The sequence below is a fragment of the Castor canadensis genome, chromosome 3 (genome assembly GCF_047511655.1).
Source record: "Castor canadensis chromosome 3, mCasCan1.hap1v2, whole genome shotgun sequence".
Classification (NCBI taxonomy): Eukaryota; Metazoa; Chordata; class Mammalia; order Rodentia; family Castoridae; genus Castor; species Castor canadensis.
Window position 1 is genome coordinate 29,047,755 of NC_133388.1, and position 22,651 is coordinate 29,070,405.

At 39.9% G+C, this 22,651-nt stretch overlaps 1 protein-coding gene across 31 annotated transcripts in view; it reads right to left on the reverse strand.

Annotated features, from left to right (window-relative positions):
• The window catches only part of Nrxn3 (neurexin 3), a 1,521,272-nt gene that overhangs the window by 1,228,046 nt on the left and 270,575 nt on the right, over nucleotides 1-22,651 (reverse strand). The window lies entirely within an intron of this gene.

A 22,651-nucleotide genomic window follows, 5' to 3' on the forward strand; every position in this document is an offset into this window, starting at 1 on the left:
TTAACATCTGGCAGAAGGATGAACATTTGCAAAGACAATACTAATGAAATGCCTTTGGCACCTGCCCAGATCCTACCATACTCATCATGCATATCATCAATTCAGCTAGAAAGTGTCATCCATGAAAACTACATCAAACCACTCTCTATATGTCACCCATTCTTGACTGAGCACTTGCTGCTAGGGATTAACCAGATATGATGTCAATACATTGCAGTTAAATTTGGCTGGGCCCAAGACAATGTATCTCAATGTACGGACAAAACCACCTGGGGTTTGCTAGACCTTCTGAATTATAATTCAAGAGGTAGACCTGAAGATGTATGTATTTTAGCACTCCCTGGATAATCCTTCTAGATACTAATATTTGAGAACCACTGGACTAAGATTTATGCAAATGTGATAATATTTCTGTACATGGCAATGAGACCAGTCCTTACATATACTAATGCAGTAGCATAATGATATGATCATTCAAACTGTTGTCAGCAACCCCACCTTCTGCTTCTCTACCAGTCCATATCATATAGGAGCTTTCTACAATCTATACCTTCTTTAACTAAAATGGCACATAAACAGTTAAGCAATTACAGAGTCTAGTCCTTAGCAACTGAGTCCCCAATTTTGAATTTATTTTTGGAGGTCAAGAGAAGGATCACGGATAGAGATTAAGCAAACAATTATGGCTGCCATTAGTCATGATTCTCACTAAATATAACTTGAAGCTACCACTACAGAAAGTGAGCCAGTGTAGTGGGTCTAAAATGTACTGATTTAGACTCTTTAATGTTAGAAACCTCGTATCTGCAGGTATTTTAGCAAATACTTCAATTGCCCAACAGCTAATACACACTGATCCATACACCTACAATGGGGCCCAGGAGCTCCAGTCTAAGGTCCGTGATAATTATTCAGTTTCTAAGGATGAAAGCATTAGGACAGCCATATGCATTTTGATATAGGTTAAGTTCCTTTTCCATGACTAAGGAGGGTTGCTTATTTTACACCTACAAGTCACTAGAAAATTAACTGCACACAGTTTCTATCTCTGATAGACATGTGGTGTTTAGTCCTCTATGTTGGCTTTTCAGAGAATGTTCCAATATTACCACAGAAGAACTCATGCCACGTATGTCTTAATATGGTAGCAGCATCTAAGTAGGTCTCCAATGACTCTTACTTCCTGATACGTATCATGTCCTTATGTAGGTTCTTCTCCCAATGAAGAGAATTGACACTGAGAAAATGACAGTGTGACATCCACTGCTATGTAATAAAAGGCGCAAAAGGCATTGCCATTCGCACCTTGTTCCCCTGAGTCTCTTGCTATGGGGGAAACAACTGCTATGTTATTAGGATGCTCATGCTTCTAGAGAAATCCACAGGGTGAAAATCCAAAGTTTTCTGCCAATAGCAAGCACCAACTCACCATTCTTCAGAGTGAGTCATCTCAGAAGGGGATGCTCTAGCCTCATCAAGCCTTCAGATGACTGCAGCCCTGCTAACATCCAGACTGCCACCTTTGCGACCCATAGCCGGGACCACCCAGCTAAGCCATTCTTGAATTCCTGATTCACAGGACATGGAGATGACAATGTTAACTGTATGAGCCACTAAATTTATGGTGCTTTGCTCTGCAGCAATAGCTCAGATACTTTGTTCATCCCAAGAAAGGCATCAGAGCTCCAAACTCAGGACTCCATCTGCAGCCATAAGTGAGCAGGCACCCAGGACAAAATTACTTCTTCCCTTTTTCCCTTAATTCACTCTATTAAAAAGAAGTTTTACAATGGAGAGGTTTTTCTTTTAAAGAGCCTCAGTAGCAGTCCTACTGTATCAAACAGGATTGGTTTTAAATGAACATCTTTGTACTGCTCTGCCTGCCAGGGGAGTTGTGAGGCTTAATTAATTACAGATCTTTGGATGAAAGGAGCACAGAGCACTGAGAATTATCATCAAACAGGACCAGGGAAAATGAGAGGAAAAAAAAGACATTTTCTCTCTTTGCTTGCTAAATCCATTTCACCTGAGACTTAGCCCAGGCTGAGTCACCTATTGTTTAGAGAATATTCTGTTTTTGCTGAGTGCAGAGTGGAAAGAAGCCAGCACAGCAGCAGAACAGGGAGCCTCTGTCCTTTAGCTTAGAATAGGCCCCTTTCTCAAAATAGACCCCCAACTCTTCTTTTAGGGAGCAAAATGGCCATCTTCATCATCAAGGCTTTCAAGGAGGAGCAATAAGAAATAGAGGTGATGGTGCCCCATCCAACAGAGCCACCTCCATGTATAAGCAGAGCCTCCCTGCTTAGGGAGACAGACAACTCCATGAACAAGGATATTGACATTGTGCAAATATTAAATGAAGGAAGTACATTCATTGGACCATTTTTAACATTCTAAGGATGCTGATCTTGCAAGAGGAAACCCCACAGAACAGAGCTGATTTTCCACATAAGAATTCTCATATATGGTGGTTGGAGGAAAAGCCAGGTTGCACAATGGGAAAAATGCCTAGGTTTTGTAACCAAGATTCCAGATTTCAGATCTGGCCTTCTCCTTACACTAAACATATGACTTGAGCAACTTTACAATGACAAGATCATTGACTATGTACCTTTTTTCCAAATTGCTTTATTCACTAACCAACAAATTGAGGACAATCTTCCTTTTGCTACTTTGCCTAAACCTATCTCATCCATTATTCTAAGCACATTTCATAACTATTAATGTAACTTTTTAACCATTCCTTTACTGATACACATTCTGTTTGAAAATATTATTCTTACCAGTAGCTCTATAATTAAAATACTATCAAGTAATGCCTTAAACACTTATGTAGAAAAAATAGAACTGCTAACTCCTGTATTATGGACTTGTGTGTTGAAGAGTTAAAAATAAATAAATGAGTAAAACAAAACAAGAAAAGATCTGATGGTGATCCAAGGACCTTATTTTATCTTATTAATTCCATTAGACCTATATACACTGACAGTTAGTGCTGCGTGATCTGCATGATCTAAGGACCATACTGCATTTCTTGGTGTGTGAGGAGGTCACAGTTGTGAGAATCATATATAGAAGAATTTTGTATACTGCAAAGTCCTTAAAATATAAAATATTATATGCTGAGTATTGTTTTAGGTGGCACTAAACCATTTGTACACATATACCTCTTCTTTATTTCCTCTTATCTCCATTTCTCTTTTCTCTTCTACCTATCTTCAATAGTTAATCTTTCTCTTTTTTTCTTTCTGTATATGTCTTAGGTGTGCTAGTTGGATGTAATAAAATCCATATGTATTGACCAATCCAGTCAAGAAATGATGATTTCTAGTGCAGAACGCTTTAAGAAACTTTTTAAGGGTATATACCTTGATTTTAAATGAGCAATATAGAACAAAGTCTCCTCCATCCATTGCTTTCCCTAAATCAATTGCTCTCCTTTCTCATGTAGGCATACTATTGTTACTTGAACTATAACTGTGATGGGTAGCTCCAAAACTGTGTGTATATAAGAATCACAAGAAAGTGAACAGTGCACATCTGAGCCCCTTCCTCAGAGATCTGGAGTGGAACTCAGAATTGTGCCTTTTTGTTCAGCATTTCCATACCCTAAAGATATCCTGATGTCTGCTTTGAGAAACCCTGAAGCTAGGGATGTACCCAACAGGAGTCAATCTCTCTCTTATGCAATTAAATATTTCTCCAAAATAGATGAGGCTTATAGAGGCCAAAAATAAACCAGAGGAAAGTCAGAGAGGACAGCCAAAATCCCAAATGATTAAATTTTTGCCAAGAATGACTTCTGAACATGGGGGGTTGGGGACAGAACCTAAATATTCCGTTGTTCACTCAATAACTGCCTATGGTCAGATAATTGGACCACAAATACATATAAGGCTTTAACAACAAAAAGGCTCAGGACGGGCTGGGATCTAGCTCGGTGGTACAGCACTTGCCTAGCATGCGTGAGGCCCTGGGTTCGAGATCCCAGCACCAAAAAAAAAAAAAAAGAAAAGACAAAAACAAAACCTCTCCCCAAAAAGGCTCAGGAATTATCTAAGCTGTGACAAGGGCAAAACTCTGACTAAAGGAATGAAATCAGAAAAGAAGTTTTAGCTTTACAATTAAGGAAAGTATTAACACAATAAGATCCAAGACATGGTGAATTGACCTCCTCAAAGAAAATGGTGGGCATTGTATTTTTCAGGTGAAAATTTTTTCAGAGAAAACTAAGCTTGAATTGGAGGACAGGGTTCAGATGGCATCATGTCATTTTGTATTCTGGACATTTTCAGGGCAGTTTCCTAACATCTCTTGAAGCCGGATAAATACTGCCAAACTCTTGTTCCTCAGACACCAAGTGTAGATTCAGGTTGAGTCTTCAGAGTTTTGGGAACTCATTTTCTACCATTCCTGTCCCAAAGCTTAGCTGACACCCAGTAATTTCATGCTAATTAAGGATCTACCCAGACCTTAGAGAGACTTTGTCCTAGTGCCCCTTTGCCATGGCTTGCAACCCTGAAAACAGTAATTATTCGCAGTGAGAATTAACTATCTAGGTCAGTGAGTCTCAATACTGGCTGCACATTAAACTTACCCAGACAGACTTTACTTTGATATGGATGCCAAAGCCCTAGCCCTGATCTATTAAATAGACTCTTTGGTGGTGGAGACCAGGTACTGGTGTTTCTTATAGTGCCTTCAGGTTATTTTAATGTCTGAACAGAAGGTAAACACTGACCTAGATCCTACTTTGCCATATATTAGAATTTCCTGTGAATATTTTTTAAAATAATACCAGGCCTTATTCCCATAAATTTAGACTTAATCAGACTGAAATAAGACTTAATTATCAAATTTTAAAGATTTTTAGATGATTTTTAAAGTATAACCAAGAAGAAAGAACCCTCCTTATAAGAATTCCACCATGTCAAATTCTGAACTTATCGTTTTCTTCCCAGCTTGCACCTGTGTGACTCTCTATACCCCCCCCACCCAAACCCAATATACACACTACTTTTCCTGCTAAAGGTCATTATCTCAGCCTCTTCAGCTTGCATCCTTGGAGTCATTTGACCCTACCTTCTTCCTCATATCTGCACCAAAGAACTAACAAAGTTCATTCCTTCCTCAGGCAGTATTCCTCCCTCACCAAGGTCAGTATTGCTTGCTAACAAATTTCCATACCCAGTCTCTGATCTAGTAAATTAGATTCCTTGCAAAAAATGGCTACAACACACATCTGAACTGTGGGTTTGCAGATCCTCTCCTCTAAAACTAGGCTGTGTAGTCTATGTCCCCAGTTGATGAATTTGGGTGGACCTTGTGACTAGCTTCAGCCAACAGAATGTACTTTTTCTGGGCTTCTTTGTGATCACATGTCTGACTACCCTAAAAAGAAGCCAGAGCTAAACTGCTAGAGGTTGAGAACAAAGCTAAGACATTGGAGCAAGTCTCCAAAGATATGAATCTAGTCAAGGTCAGAAAAGCCAAGTAGCTACCTACAGCTGAGCATACATACTTGGATGAGCTCCATTATGTCCCCAGACCACAGCAGCAAGTCTTCCCAGTTAACTCAAGACTCATGAGAAATAATAAATGGCTGGTCATTTTAAACCACTGAATTTGGAGTAGTATATTACACAAAATAGTCAACTGAAATACGTGCCTAGTCAAAATCTTTAACAAAAATAAGAGTACCATGAACAAAAATGTGTGTGTGTATAGAATACTGAGGAAGTATAGGATCATAGGAAGGTTGAGATCTGTGTATGTGTGTATATTGCCTAAATTTTCATAGTGATGATATTTTAAAAATCATTTAGATGACCACCTCACAATTGAGTACTGCTATACAATTTCAATGTGTATGCTTGCACATTTGTCTGTAGTAGCACTGGTGCTAATAGTAGAATGTTAATATACTCATGGACCATTGAGGAAAGAACAAGATATGGATACAGAAGATGCTAAGAAAAGTCCAGATAACACCACTGTGCACTAGACAACCAATGAGTTAGAGTAGGGAAAAGTTGGGAAGAACTGAGTCAACATACAGCACAGAAAACATGAGAAAGACCAACCTTTAAACTGGGAAGATTTACTTTTTATCAATGTTACTAGCTGGCCATATAAATTTACACTGATTAATTTAATTGCATGGTTCTTGGGCTATTTGTATTATATAAACTTGTTTTGGTTTAATATCTATAGAAGAGTAAGAAATATAAGAAATTAATGACATATTTTTTAAAATATTTTAGCACCATAATGACAATAATGAAACAGACTATGAAGTGAGTTGTTGCAAACATTTCTTAATAGAAAAATCTTTATAAAGGATCTATGTATCACTAATGATTTTGAAACTCTATTAAGTTGTTTAATCCTCACATCCACATTATAAAGTTGAAATCACTGCCCCAAGTAATGAAGAGAGAAATGGAGTAGGATTAAGTGACCTGCCTGAGAAGATCCCTCTAGAAACCGGCAGAGCTGGGATTCTGGCTCTAGGTTTGTCTGATTCCAAAGATTGTTCTCTTTGCATCTGAAAATATGAGTCAAGTCTTCTCTTGAAAAATTCTTCTGTAGCTCCCTACTGCCTTCAAACTATATTCTAATTAGCATCCAAAGTCCTTTACAAACTATTAGACTATTTTATCAGCCTGGTTCTTTTCTGTATCTTTTAACCCACACTCTATTCCAGCAACTTCAAACAACACACCTCTCACCATCCATTCCCACACCTTCATGCCAAGAATGCTCTCCACTGTCAACAGAAATTGTACTGTTTTTGTGACAGAACTCCAGTGCTACCTGTGAAGTCTTCTTTGATGCCCAGACATCATCAAAACTCCATACTTATCGCTGTGTACAGACTCTAGGGCATCGGTTTCATTCCATCTCACATTATGGTAACTTCTTTAAATGTGTCTCCCCCCACCCCTTAGACTGAGAATCTGCTCCTTGAAGGAAATGACTCTACAGTTACTTTTTATTTTTGTGAAGATAATAAGGTGGGCTTTTTTGAAGTGTAAAGGTAATACTTGCTAGTTGAAAGTAGGTATAAAAAAAGACACTTCATTGTCATCACTTGTGATAATTCCTTCCCATATTATCTTTTTTAAAATTTATAAAACTGGGATAATGCTGGAGAGCCACTTTTATACCCTGTTTCTATTTTCATTAAATTATTAGGTATTGACATTTTATTGTGCCATTTAAAAAATTGATTTGGGGGCGGGGGCAGTACCAGGATTTGAACTTGGTATCTTGTGCTTGCTAGGCAGGCACTCTAAAATGTTTGGTTTTGAATGGCTCTAATTCCATCACACATGGACTCCATTATTTAACATTTCCTAATCTATAGGCATCTGAGTAATTTATAAGATTATTTTTCCGCTAAATAAACTATGATGGCTTTCTTGTATATTAGCTTTTAATCTAACTTTTTAAAAATAATTTCTTAGAAACAGAATTGAGGTGTGCATTTTGTTTCTCCTCTTGCTCCAAACTAATACACTTTTGTGAACATCTGCACACAATGTGTACATAAGTCTATACCTGGCACGAAGTCAATATTTATGAAATAATAAATGAGTAAAAAAATAAACAGTAGGCACTCCACTCAAATAAACTTTTCAGAGTCAACCATAAGACATGGAAAGCCTAAGTATATCTACAGAACAGAGCATGAATGTTTCTGTGCTCTCATAATGGACAAACCACAGTATGATAGATAAAATTCTAAAGCAGGAGTGGTGGATAGAAGTTAGCATTTAGATACCTGGCTCTAAATTGCTCATATCTAGGGGTGAGAAGATCCTGATCAAATTTCATACAAAAGTGCATTCAATTCCTCTTGGTAAAACAGAAGAAGAAGAACAGAATCTTACAAAATTTTATCACAAAAAGGACTGGGCGTGTGACTCAAGAAGTAGAGTGCCTACTTAGCAAGCACCAGGCCTTGAGTTCAAACCCCAGTATCAGGTGGGGCGAGGGAAGATTTTATCACTAGAGGATGGGATTCAAAGAAGATATTTTAAATTTTGTGTGGTTTTGAATATTTTTAGAATGAATGCAAATTGCTTTTTATGAACTTTGGTTTTCTTTTTTCTTATGCAACTACTCTAAAACTGAAGAGAAGGTCAGGAATAACATGCATGGGTTTTGGTAGATGGTAACATATGCCTGTGTTTGGGAATTTATCTATCTGAACTCATTCCCCACTTTCCCTCCAGAAGACTCTCTAATCTAACTTGTGACCTTAACCAAATCCAGGCTCATTCCAGCTTCTTTCTAGTTCGTTGCTCTGTCTCTCAAAGCCTTCATTCATTTTAACTCATTTGTTTAATGAATTAGCAAGCAAATGACTATCACTGAGCTGAACACCTAAGGATTCAAATCAATGCCAACTTCTGGATGGATAATACTGGGTCTCCCGAAGCTATTTGGAATAGAAGCAGTGGCTGACTCCAGATACTTACTATAAAAAGAAGGTCCCTGAAAAATAACACACTAAGGGGCCTTCAGACCTTATTCTGGGAAAGACATCTTGTGCCTTAACCTTTTGGGATAGACTGCTACCCGATTCATACCATTGTTATCATCACTTCTAATCCAGTGCATTTGAAACAGTCCAGAATGAAGAACAGACACCCCTAGGATGTATTTAAGTTACAAGGTCATAGTCATTAGAACAACTGCCAATGCTAGAAGGGAAAGCACCATACCAAATAAGAATTATGTTTAATTATAGTCATCTTATTTATACATTTTGCCAAGAGGTCACTTAATGCATAATGACGAAGATAAAATAAAGGGGAAAGACAACAAAGCACAAATTCTTCTCTTATTTTTAATAACTAAATAAATTAAGACATCTGATAGTGGGAGCTGGAGAGAGACAGATGCTTTAATTAGCACATCCTGGTGTGCATTATGAGACAGGGGGAACAGAGAAGGTCTTTTCTCATTGCAGTTGGTGTCAGTTCATCGTACAATTACTTTTGGTGTCTCATATGTTGAATTCTAATGTCTTGAAATAAGAAAAGTAAAGTGGATTCATCCCCCCATCTGCTTATCAGAGCAATCCCATAAACACAGAGTTGTGTGGAACCTGGTGGCGGCCACCCTGGGAGATTCACCCTTCTGCCTCTGTCTGTGCCTGGTCTCTGTAATAGAGAGTAGGGCAAGAGGCCACTTTGCAGACTGACAGTATCACAATCATCAAAAGGTGCCCATGGATCATCAAAGCATCTATGGTGTTGCAGGGATCCAAGATATGCTAGGCAAAGAACCACACAGCTGAGCCTCCCTCCTGAAAGAAGAAAGCAAATGACCATGCGCTGAGCACAATGCAACAGGCATCATGCTTGGGGTTTTATCTCACTTATCTCCCATGCAAGCCTGTGGGGAAAGCATTACTCTCTTCATTTTATTAGGAGGAAATTTAAAGATCACACGACTGGTAAGTGCAAAGCTACAGTTGGAAACTACCTCTCCCCTCTCCCAGAGCAAGGCCTGCTCAATGAAAGAAAAACTGAAAGCAGGTCTGATTCCACAGACTTCCTATTCAGGAAGTGTTCTGAAAATGAATATTTCAATTATTCTGATTGCTAATTGTATTTTCTTAGGTTAAAAAAAATCAGAATTTGGCCCTGGCAGTTCTCATGGCTTACAGTTATGCCTAACAGTTGGGGAGAAACAAATTCATAAGTCTTGACCTAGCCCTGTATTCTTATAGCAATCAATGCATCATAGCATATTTCTCGTTTACCCACAGTTCTACAAATATCTCTTTCCCTCCTTACCCCAGGGCTCTGTTCTCCAACTAAATGTTGGATGACTAGATGCTGGAAATGGTCCCTTAGGAGAGGCGAATATTCAATTACCAGAATTACCTAAATGCAAACTAGGTGGGAGCCTGAGAAAATGCCCAAGAAGAATGAGTTGCCCACAGACATGGTAAGTTTTTTTTTTTTTTATCTGAGATATCTTTGCTAGAATGTTTCTATGCTGAGAAAAAGTAGGGGGGAAGGGGGAGCATCCATGTGGTCACGAAGGCAAACCCCTACACCTGAGGTGGATTTAACAGGGCTCTGGAAAAGGTCTACATCGTTCAATACAGTTTTTACATGATTATGTTTCTAAACAGTGCTATGATAATGGTGTACAACTTTCCAGTAACTTTTCACCGAGCACTTAGCTTTGCAATGTTAATTAACAAAGCATCTCACGCAATTGCACATGCCCCCAAGCTACAATCTATGAGAGTTGTATCAGGAAAAATGCTGATCTTCATTATTAGAATGTCCCAAAACATTAGTGTCAGGATCCTGATTAAACCTTGTGATTAGGATTTGACAATCTATGTGTTAGTTTATAGACACTTAAAAATGTTTCTGTGAATAGCTCTCTCTCAGGGAATGTGTGAGACGCCTATCTTCAGTTACAAGTGAAGTATAAATAAATATTTGTGGAGTGAGGCAGGGAAATAGTAAAGGCACAGGCAGGCTGCCTGAGTAGTCCCCTGGTAAACTTCCCAAATATTTTCAGATGCTCACAGGAAGTTAAAAGGAAAAATATATATATCACAGACCACCAAGTATTTTCCCATTACATAAGCCAACTAATTAGTGACCAAGAGGGATAGAATCTCAGGTCCAGTCTGTAGACCTTATCCATTACACCCGGCCTGTGTGCTCAGCCTGCCCCATTTTGACCTATTCTATAACCCTCAGTGCCACATATTCCTGACCAGAAAGAAGCTCACTGTAATATTGCTAAATATATATATATATTTGATCCTTGTCCTGTTTCCTAATATACAGCTCCTAAAATCCTTGGAATCTTCAGAATGATGGGTGTCTTCTCTCTGCCAGTGAGATGACTGATGGCCAATGATGGGTGTCTTCTCTCTGCCAGTGAGATGACTGATGGCCAAAGGCTCTTAGGTAACCTCAGGTTAGTGACTGGTCACTGCAAAGAACAAGGGTTATTAGAAGATAGGGACTTTCAGCCCCATTCCTCACACCTTCAGGGAGAGAAGGGTTGAAGGTTGAATAGATCATCAATGGCTAGTGATACAATCAATGATTCCTACATAATGAAGACTTCATTAAAAAAAAAAAAAGGCCCAAAGGATAATGTTTGGGGAGCTTCTTGATTGCTGACCATGGAAGTCCTTGGAAGTGGAGTGCCCAGAAGATTCATGCCCTTTCTCCCATACCTTGCCCTATGCAGCCCTTCCATCAGGCTGTTCATCTGTCCCCTTTGCAACAGCCTTTATAATAAAAGTGGAACTGCAAATAAAGTGCTTCCCTAGTTCCTTGATCTTCTCTAGCAAATTAAATGAACCCAAGGGGGGCATCATGGAAACTTCCCATTTATAGATGGTTGGTCAGAAACAAAGATCACAAGCTGGGACTCATGACTGACAGCTGGAGTAGGGGCAGTCTTTTGTGGGACTGACTCCTCAACCTGTAGGATCTGATACTATCTCCAGGTAGATTAGGGTGAGAATTGAGTTGAATTAGAGGATGATGTCCTGCTGGTATCTGCTGGAGGATTGCTTGGGGAAGAGAAAACACACATTTTAATGATCAGGGGTCCCAGATGTATTCTGTACTACAAGAATATATGCTAAGAACAACTCAGTTTTTTCTCATCCTTACACTTCCTGAATCAAAAGACCTTGAGTCCCCTCAACTATTTATAGCCTCACCCCACCCCCATGCCCTCTATCACCCAAATTGAGGGGGTTGGGGATTTTTTTCATTATCATCCCCTCTCTCTGTCTGTTCCACACTGCACAACAAATCCTCCATTAGGTACTTAACAAGTAATCCTGTAGGGGCCAGGCAGGAAAGGCAGAAATCCTGTTGGATGTCCCAATCAGAAACAGCAGAGGAAGGCCCTTCCCTGGGCTAGAATAAGTAATAAGATTTGAGGCAGTGAAGACAGACTTTGCATTCAACCAGCATCTCCCCTTTGAGCACCTCATATACTGAACATAAAATCATTTTCTCTGCTAATATCCCCACAAGATAGACAGTCAAGAAGGCACTATCTTCTTCATTTCTAAGAAAGGACACCCATGGCACAAAGAGGTTAGGTAAAGTTTCCAAGGCCACATAGCTAATCAGCACCCCTATCTTTTGATACCCTACTCAGAATCCATATATTTTCCCCATTATTCTCTTGATTCCTTTCATTTCAGTATTTCAGCAGAAACTCTGTCACACCAAAACCCTCCACATATACCCACTGAATAAATGGAATAAGTTGAATTTAAGGGGAAAGAGCAGGGAGAATACCTGTGTTAGGAATAAAATCCACATTAACTCTACGTTGAAAATTAGAACATCTTCCAAGTGCTCAGGAGCAACACAGGCCATATCTCAGAGTTCCAAGACATCTCAGACTCTATTCTGATGCAGAATTCCCTTCTCCAAGCACATGTTTCTCTGCACTGAAAATCTTCTTACAGAACTCTCATGAAATGTGGTGACCTCCCTTTATAGTCAAAAGTGAGAAGGAAATATAACAGGGACAACTGCTTTTTCCTTAATCCCTGTTTGCAAGGGAAACATCTCTAGGTTAATAGCTAAATGCACTTGAGAATGTTGTTTGGTAGAATTAGGAACTTGCTTCATATGAGAGCATCCAAACACAAAATTGTCTAAGAATATGTGTTCTTTTTGCTTCACTTGGAGATAAAGATATAAATAGATATATATTTCCAGAAGTAGAAAATGTGTAACAGAGGAGCAAATGTAAAGACTACCGTTCTACACAGGACAGGGGACTTAGGTAATAGTAAGTATAGTACAGTCTGCCTAGGGTTCGGTGCCAGAAAACTTCAACTGATTAGTGATGACTGCCTTGGGCATGGATTTGGAGAGGAGTGGTAAGCATGTCTCACATTTTCCATGTCTCAAAAGTTGTCTCAGCTTCTAATTTTGTACCTGAGGGTCCTTGTTGGGAGACAATTCTCCAGGAATAGTTTACATTCTCTATGGTCTGAGTCCCTTGAGCAAAGAGCCGTACTGAAAATCTTCAAGTGTGACTGCATAGTAAATACCCTTCTAAGTTAAACACAGTGCCTCTCTCTAGGTTTAAGGCAGATTTGTTTCCTAACCAGGATTACAAAGATAGAGGTTGTCACCCTCCTCAGAAACATTCCCAAATCATAGGTCTCCCTCCTCTCCCTAAAGATTTGCTCACATTGCAGAATGAAGATACGGATGTCTCTTTTTAGGGGAAAGGATCAGAGTGTCAAGAGCGTCTTCAGATAATATCAGAGTTTCCTTGCCTGGACGGTCTTCTCCGTGAAGACCTGGTACGTGCGAACGGCAGACATCCCTCACCATGGTACCCTGTGGACATCAGGACTCAGAGAAGTGCAGGAAGATATGGCTCTAGCCGCTGCTTTTGCTGTAAAAAAGGAATGGTCTTCGTGTTTGATTGACATCTGGTGTCTTTTTTAAGTATGTATACTGAGAGTAGTGTATGTGTACACATTTGCACATGTGTATCTATGAGAACATACATATAAAACTACATGCATGAACATAGATGTGTATATCTATACATGTGGCAGAATAATTTGTTAACTTACAAATACACTATGCTCTCAGACCCTTCGCTATTTCTGACTTAATCCTAATTCTCAATTCAGTGCTCCTTCTGTTACTATAATATATTCTCAATCCCTGTTTTGGCCCTCCTGTGCCTCTCTGTGCTACCTGCTGCTGAACAGATAGGAGCTCCTTGAGTCAAAATACCCCAAATTCCTTCAGGTATTCACAGCCTCACCACCATCCCATAACCCTATCTCCCAGTAACAAAGAAGGGGTGATGGGTCTCTTCATTGCCATCCTCTTTCTCTGAAAATCCTCCATCAGACACTTACAAAAAACAATCATGCAAGGACCGGGGAGGAAAAGCAGAAATCCGGTGGGGTACTCTAGTCAGAAAGAGCAAAGAGAGGCCCCTCAAAGGGCTAGGTAAGGACAATAGCCAAGTTATGGAAACAGCCAAGATGCCCCACTACTGACGAATGGATTAAGAAAATGTGGTATTTATACACAGCGGAATTTTATGCAGCCAGGAAGAAGAATGAAATCCTACCATTCGCAAGTAAATGGATGGAACTGGAGAACATGATTCTGAGCAAGGTTAGCCTGGCCAAAAAGACCAAAAATCGTATGTTCTCCCTCATATGTGGACATTAGATCAAGGGTAAACACAATAAGAGGACTGGACTCTGATCACACGATAAAGCGAGAGCACACAAGGGAGGTATGAGGATAGGTAAGACACCCAAAACACTAGATAGCATTTGTTGCCCTCAACTCAGAGATACTAAAGCAGATACTTTAAAGTGACAGAGGCCAATAGGAGAAAGGGACCAGGAACTAGAAAAAAGGTTAGTTCAAGAAGAATTAACTTAGAAGGCAACACACATGTACAAGAAAGCAATGCAAGTCAATTCCCTATATATCTATCCTTATCTCAACTAGCAAAAACCCTTGGTCCTTCCTATTACTGCTTATACTCTCTTTTCAACAAAATCAGAGATAAGGGCAAAATAGTTTCTGCCTGGTAGCGAGGAGGGAAGGTGGGGGGGGGAGAGACAGGAGGAGGGGAAGGGAGGGAGCAGGGGAAAGGGGGAAGAAATGACCCAAACATTGTATGCACATATGAATAAAAGAAAAAAAAAAGCGCTAGGTGAGGAGCAAAATGAGAGTGATGAGATTTATGGCAACAGTAGAAGGAGAAAGAAATGACAATGAGAGATATGATAGGAGGGAAGAGAATGAAGCCAAAGGGAAAAAACCCACGGAAATGGAGTATGCACAAATGGAGTATGCAACATGAAGACAGAATAGTATGGTAAAAATAGAAAACTACTAAGATACTTTCAAGCATGGAGTCAAAAATGGTGTCCACCAAAAGCCCTGTACAAAATGCTTAGCTCATTAAAGCAAAAAACCCCTCACACGCCCATTTTCTAGCAATATCCCCATTCAACACATGAGAAAACTGAGGCCCTGAGAGCTAAGTAAATCTATTATCCTGACCTTTCCACCTGTTCCTACAAGCCTCAGGGAAGCAAAGCTGAACGGCTTTCTGTGTCTTTCTGTGTGAGATTTATTTTCTCTCCCAGTTCTTACAGAGATGTTGTCACGTGGAGCCTCTGATTTGAGGTTTCCTACAGTAAGTGGAGAGGTTGTCACATCCAGAAAGACAACAGAGCTGTTTGCCCTGCGATTGTTTACAAAGGACAGATCATGCCAGACACATACACTGTGCCGTTGACAGGCTTATGAAAGAGGCAGAATAGACAAGAGCAGCCTGAGAACACTGTGTGTTTGGACGGTCAGCAAGACATTTGATGCCCATCAAGAAATTTTACTTGCAAATTCATTCAAATTGACTAAGAGAATAGACTAATGCCTTCCTGAACTTAAAAAAAATGCAAAATTAGAAGAATGGAAAAGAGGAATAATATTCAGAAAGCAAAGCCTAAAATTTGGAAAGAGGGTATGAGAGCTGAGAGGCCCCCAGAGGAACTAGTCTAGCTCAGTTGAATCCAGTTTTGGCAAATGAGAGTGATCCCCACTGGTGATGGGGAAGGAGAGGCTGGTTACAGGTCTTTCAACAGCTCCATGAACTCCCAAGAGCCTTTTCTGAATGGGGACCATGATCCTAATCAACTTACTGGAGCTACTGCTGGGAAAAGAATAAAAATGTTCTGAAGCACTTGGTAAATATGAAGTGCTGTACAAATGGCAATAATAACGTCAACTTTTATTTAACATCTTCATTAAGTACTCAGAATGGAGCAGGCAGGCTGTTAATGAAATCTACGGAGAGTCCTAAATTGGGCACTGCTGGAAACAGCACAGCTTACACAAACAAACACCCAAGAGACATATGAGAAAACTTCTAGGATGGAGGGTTTGGTCCCTCTCTCAACTATCAACCTGCCCTGCTGATCCCCAGTGGGGATCAGCTGAAAAAGATCACACCAAGCCTTTGCCTCCTTCCCCTGCCCCTCCAAGTTCATTCAGGTGAGCCTGGATTAAGATGAAGGATGTGACAGCTCACCCAGGGGCCACTCGAGTTGTGGAAGTGTGGAAGGAGAGTTGGGAAAGTCTCATCCTAAGTCTAAGGGATGACACACATTTAGGGAATGGCATTCAGTTATAGTATTTGATCTTTCTGGGAAGATGACAATGTTCCTCTCTTGAGATGGGCTTGTAGGCATGGGTCCCAAGATACCACAATCTCTTTGGACTTCTTCTCCCAAAGATGAAAAATGCATGATTCTAAGCTCACAACTGGACCTGTGTGAGCACAAAGACCAAGACATCAAAATCCAGCCTTGTGAGCTGATGCCCCCAAAGCAACCCAAAGAAGCCTCTGGCAGAACCAAAACTCCTTATTTTATCTTACAAAGCTCTTCACAATTCAGCCCTTGCTTACCATCCCAGTCCCACTTTCCACCACCCATGGATGTCACTCCATCTGTAGAGTCATGGCCAGCTTCCTTGACCCCATGCTCAGGCTGTTACCTTGCCAAGAATACTCTTCTCTTTCCTCCTTGCCTGAGTAAATTGATTTATCTTTAGGACTTATCTCTCTGACCATGACCCTGGGTATTCATCTTCCCTACACCCTCTGTACTTTATGCTTCCTCAACATAGATCCCAATATTGCCTTGTCAGTGTCAAACACTGTAAAGAGGATACCACATTAAATAAGAAAGACATCCTACTTCACAGGACAGGCCATCTCTTCAAACTCAGCTACACATTAGAATCACACTGGAAGCTTCTTAAAATTATTATTACCAGTCCACTTTAGCTGATCTGATAATGTACATATTTTAAAACAGTGGTGCTCAACAATGGAGGCTCTCATAACTTCCTAGTAAGATTTATAAAATACTGATGGTTTGTTCCCACCACAGGCAAATCCAATCAAAATTCCTGGAATTGGAACTGGACATATGTATTTTTCAAGTTCCCAAGAGTCCAGAGGATGGACAAGGTTGGGAGCCAATGCTCTAGAGGTAAGAATAAGTGTTAGCTACCCATCATTCTGCTAGAAATAGCCTGAGACTTACCTTTATCCTTTATAGTCTATAAACTCTTTAAAAGCAATGATTTTATCTATGGTCCAATATTTGACATTGTATCTGATATACAGTACCTAATGTTTACTGAAAGATGACAAAAAGAGAGGAGAATCTCTCATCTAGATTTAGTAATACATTACTAAATGTAAACGCTGTTTTAACAAAATACCACAAACCCTGTAGCTTAAGCAGCAGAAGTTCATTGTCTTACAGTCTGGAGGCTAGATACCCAACATCAAAATGTTGCCAGTTAGATCCTTCTGCAGAGTTTAAGGGAAATTCTGTTCCAGGCCTCTTCTCCAGTTTCTGGTGATCTGCTGGCAACCTCTGGCATTCTTTGACTTGCAGATATATCACTCCAGTCTCTGCCTTCATCTGACATTATGTTCTCCCTGTGTGCCCATCTTTCTCTGTATCCAAACATCCCTTTTTTAAGGACACACTAATATCAGATTAGGACCCACCCTAATGACTTCATCTTAACTTGATCATCAGAAAAGAGGTGACCTATTTCCAAATAAGCTGACATTCACAGGTACTTGGGGGTTAGAATTTCAACATCTTTGGGAAGACACAATTTAACTCATAGTAAGTGGGATGCTCTTATGCTGGAAGAAGGAAAGAAGGGAGAACAACCTTAATTACCTTGGTTGAGTGGGATGTTCTCTTACACTTGATCACATTCCATGTTTTAACTTAACTTCAATCAAAACTTCTTCCAGCAGTGCTTTGTGCCAAGCAAAAAGCATAGAGTAAGCCTGGCCTTTTTTGCAAAATGGTGAATCTGCAAGTATCATCCACCCTCTCTCCTGCCAAGGCAGCCTGCCTATATTCCAGGTCTTAATTGGTCATAAGGTAGCTAGTTGGCTGTTGCATCTGAACAGGGAAAAAGAAACTTCCATAGAAAACACTATATGATTTTCTTTATGGTACTGCCCTTTTGGAGACACTGAAAATTGAACTACTCTTTTTAAATAAGCAGATATGGGTGCAGTAGTGTATTCCTGCAGTCTCAGCACTTGTGAGACTAAGGCATGGGGATCAGAAGTTTAAGGCCAGCCTGCAATACATAGTGAGTTACAGGCCAGTTTGAGATACATAGGGTGAACCTGCCTCAAAAAAATAATAACAAAAAAAGAAAGAAGTAAAAAACAAACAATAATGACAATGGAAATCACTAGCAATGTCCAAAATAATAAATGTCTACTGTTGGAAACACTGTAACAGTGAAAGTCAGAAGAACTGGGAGGAGGACAAAGATCCCCAGTGACTTTCTCCTCATTTGGCCTCCCCTCTTCATCTGAAATACAAAGATGTTTGTGCTGGACTTTACTGGACTTGGCCTATTGAAGACTTGTTCTAGATCATTCCAGAAAAGAAAAATGCTTTACTCCACATTTTATCCTGTTTCCATCAATAGTTGCCATATTTTGTGAAGTAGCTATTTATTTTTTCTTATGGAAACTCAGAGCTGAGTTATGCTCATCACACAAGGTAAATCTTGGCTTGGGGTTGCATCCTATTGCAAAGCCTCTCTAGATCCGGCCTCAATGACATCCAGTACTAGACATGGCTCCAGCCTGGATGTGGCTCCTGGTGCCACTCATTAATAATCCTACTAATTGTTGCCTCACCTGTAGCTGTCAAGCTAAGGGAACCACCTAAACTGACCCCAGGTGGTGAGGAAACTTTTTTACATGTTTTCAGGGACTAGAGTTTAATTAAACAGGCTCTCAACTCTTTCAACCAAGGCTTTCAACCATTCTGAAATGCTTACTTATGACTGATAGCTGTCATGAGAGATGATGATGCAGGAGAAATAAAAGATCTGCATATTTTTCTCATAGCAAGGGAAAAACACTAGCTGAGTGTCCTAAGGCATGATTGTTGACCTGAATCTGTCTCCAGCTGCATGTTTTTGGGGAAATCATTTCCCCTCCTCTCATCTGCAATATTTTCAGATGTTTGAAGAGACAATAATAGTCATACGGTCTTCTAAGAACTTTATATTCATCAAATTACTTAACATTTAAATATCCCTATGAAATCGCACTACTCCTATTTTAAAGATAAAAAGGTCAAAGCACTGATAATTAGCTTGCCTATATTCACACTACCAGTGACTACTGAAGTAGGCAACCTGACTCCAGTATCTTTGCTCTTAAACAATATTCGATAATAATGGCATGATAATAATAGCAACAACATCAACAGGCATAGTAGAGATTAAACCAGATAAGGCACATAAGAACTTGACAAAATAATGAAGTAAATGTTGGCTGTGTTTATTATACCATGGAATAGGATTTCAGTCATTATTGGCTAAGTGAACAGCTGGATGCTTTCTCCAGAATCATCTGGAAGTCTTATCCTGAGAGTGTGGTCCATAGTTTATTAGATTCCATGGTTTCCTAGATGTGAGAAGGAAATGTGCAAAGGACAGTACCACATGAATTTAGAGGGAAATGTCCATGAGCTAATGCACATGCCTATAAGATAAAGCTAGTCTGTAGAAAAGCCAGAGTAAGTGGCAAGATTTTTTTAAATCTAAAACCAGGGTCTCCCCTATCTAGATGCTATCCTGCATAAAACGCTGCCATCTTTGGGCTACACACTGTTCTTTACTTGCCTAGGCAGGAGACTTAATATACAAATGCTCACCAGAAGAAGACAGTACTAAGTCCCGTCTGCCACAGTGAGAGTTCATTTATTCCAGCCTTTCTTTGGGGAAGTCATATCTGCATGCTGTGACTATCTATAAACAAAGTGAGCATAGAGAGAAGTAAAAACATCCTAAACTTTGCATATTTCACAGCCTTGGCTTGGGCCATCCTGGTTCTAAGGCCATTGTTTTTGCATTTTTATCATCATGGAAGGCAAGACAGGGCACAGGGTGGAAATGAATTACAGAGCACACACCAAGTGTCAGGCAGTGTGCAGTGTGATTTCTCCAGTATCATTCTCATTCAGCTTCACAATAATACTGAAACATAGGTACTCTTGACTCCCATGTCTACCACCAATTGTTTTGTTTTAGTTTCTTGCTGCTGTTTGTGCTTTTGTTAGTTTGCTTGTTTTTCTGCATAAAGAGAGAAGGTCATGACAAGAACTAAGTAATTTTCTAAGGTCCCATAAGTTGTAATGGGCACACTTGGGACTAGAACTCATATACATCCAATTCTAAAGCTTGTTCTTTGTGTCACTTCACACATGAGTCACTGACTGCCACCCACACCCCATAGGCAGGTGGGAGAGATAGCCAAGAAGAGTCCACATAAACCAGCAGAAGAAAGAACCAAAAGCACAGCCCCAGTCCCTACCCACTCTGTCCTCATCCCTTGTTCATATGCAAAACTCCAAAGGTAGAAGTGGCACCAAGGTAGGTAAAGATGTCAAGGCCATGCACACACTCACACTTGACACAGAACACCAACATCTGAAGCACAGACATTGCTGCCAGCCAGGCTCCTGTGGGCTGAGAGGAAAGTTATTTACAGCAAGGTCTGGCCTCTCACACCACCATGTAATTCCAGGCAATTGCACTTCCAAATAGATCTTTTTTGGAGAAAATCAACAGTGGCTTTACTTTCAATCTACTGGAAAATGAAGTCCTGTGAATGTGTTATATAAGTCCACAGCCCATGGCTCTGCCACGAGAGGGTAAGGCTCTGATCCCCAGATCCCTTATAGCTGCCCCAGTATATAAGGCTGGTGTGTGCCTATGACTTTGTGGAATCAACCAGGGCTCCAGGGAGGGAGCAAAACTATCAACTGGGACTTTAGGGGAGAATTTGGAACCAGACAGCTACAGAATGTGCTGACAGGGGAAAAGACTGAAACACAATGATTGCTCTACCAAACCTCAGTCCAATCTAGTGTAAATTACCAAAAGCCACCATCACACACAGTTGCACAAACACCCTGATACCTGTACCACCATACTTTCTTTTTTTTTCTTTACTTTTAATGTTTAGCTTCCATGGTAATCTGAAATTTTGAAACTACACAAACACAGAAAAATGAAAACAAATTGCCTATAATCCTATTTCCCAAACAGTTATTCTTAGCATTTTCATAGGTTTCTTTTCAGTCTTTGTTTTATATTCATTTTTTAATTCAATAAACTAATTCCTCATGAGCTTTCCTGAATGCCTCACACATTCTCCTCTAGGGCCCCATGTCAACAATTGACTGATGCTCACTCCAGAGTCTGAAGAGGCTTAAAGGTAAGTGAGTACACTGGATAGACAGCCAATGGTTTGTCCTATTATGGAGAAGGACTTATTAGTGGAATAAAAAGACCACTAACCATGTTAAAAGTCAAATGTTAATTCCAACCATAAATGCCGTCACTGACTGTAAGTCCTTGGGTAAGTCGTTTTTCTTTTCAGGGCTTATTTGCATAGTCCATAGTGAGATATAGAATAGTAATATACATTAGGTGCCCAAAGAATGTATTCTTGTATTTCTTATTCTTTTTAGATAATCACTCACATCCCCTGTGTGTGTGCCTTGGAGATATTAATACATATGCCCCAAAACTTTTTATAGCTATTGTGAGACACAAATTAAATGATGCATGCAAGACAGCTCTGATGAGTGCAAAGAACTATAAAATTTTTGTCATTAAGATTAATAAGCTTGGCACTAGTGGTTCATGCCTGTAATCCTAGTTACTTGGGAGGCTGAGATTGGGAGGATCACAGTTTGAGGTCAGCCCAGTCAAATAGTGTACAAGACCCTATCTCCAAAATAACCAGAGCAAAATGGACTGGAAGTATGGTTCAAGTATGGTCCTGAGTAGACTCAGGAAAAAGAAAAATATCTGTACAACATAGCTTACAGATATTTCATGAAAATGCAAGACCATAATAAGTAGCATTATAAGTAAAATAAAAACCATACAGAAGTGAGATGAGGAAGATATATAGAGATAGGTGTTGTTTCTGCAATTCAGACAAGAAATCAGAAATAATGAGAGATTGTGGAGGGAACAAGAACCAAAAAGATAAACAAAATAAAGTGATTTTCCCCCTTTACCTTCTTTGTCCTAAAGGGCGCTGATTGCTTACTCTCTAAGAATCCAGATAGGAGATTCCAACCCGGAGGGCATGTTTTGAGTTTGAGTCAGAACCCATGCAGGAACTGAGAGGCAGCTAGACACCTCTGTCTCATCTCAGCAGGAATCTTCCTAAATGTGGAAGTCCAATAACTGTGCTCTCCATGGACGGAAGTCCGTTTCATCTTTACACATCATGAAGAAGCAGAATGGAATGGGGACAGGGGAAGTATAAGGAGGCAGCTTTCAACCACGTACAATGCAGAGGACTGCTACCTATCACAATACCCATACTAGTTTGAGGATCTCCTGGAGCAAAGCTGACAGACTGTGGAATTAATGACAGTGTGCCACCTTCTGGCAGGTCTACATATTGCACAATTCCCTGTATCCATGAATTCTAACCCTTGTCCCAGTTCAGAAATCTTAAATTATCTTCCCAG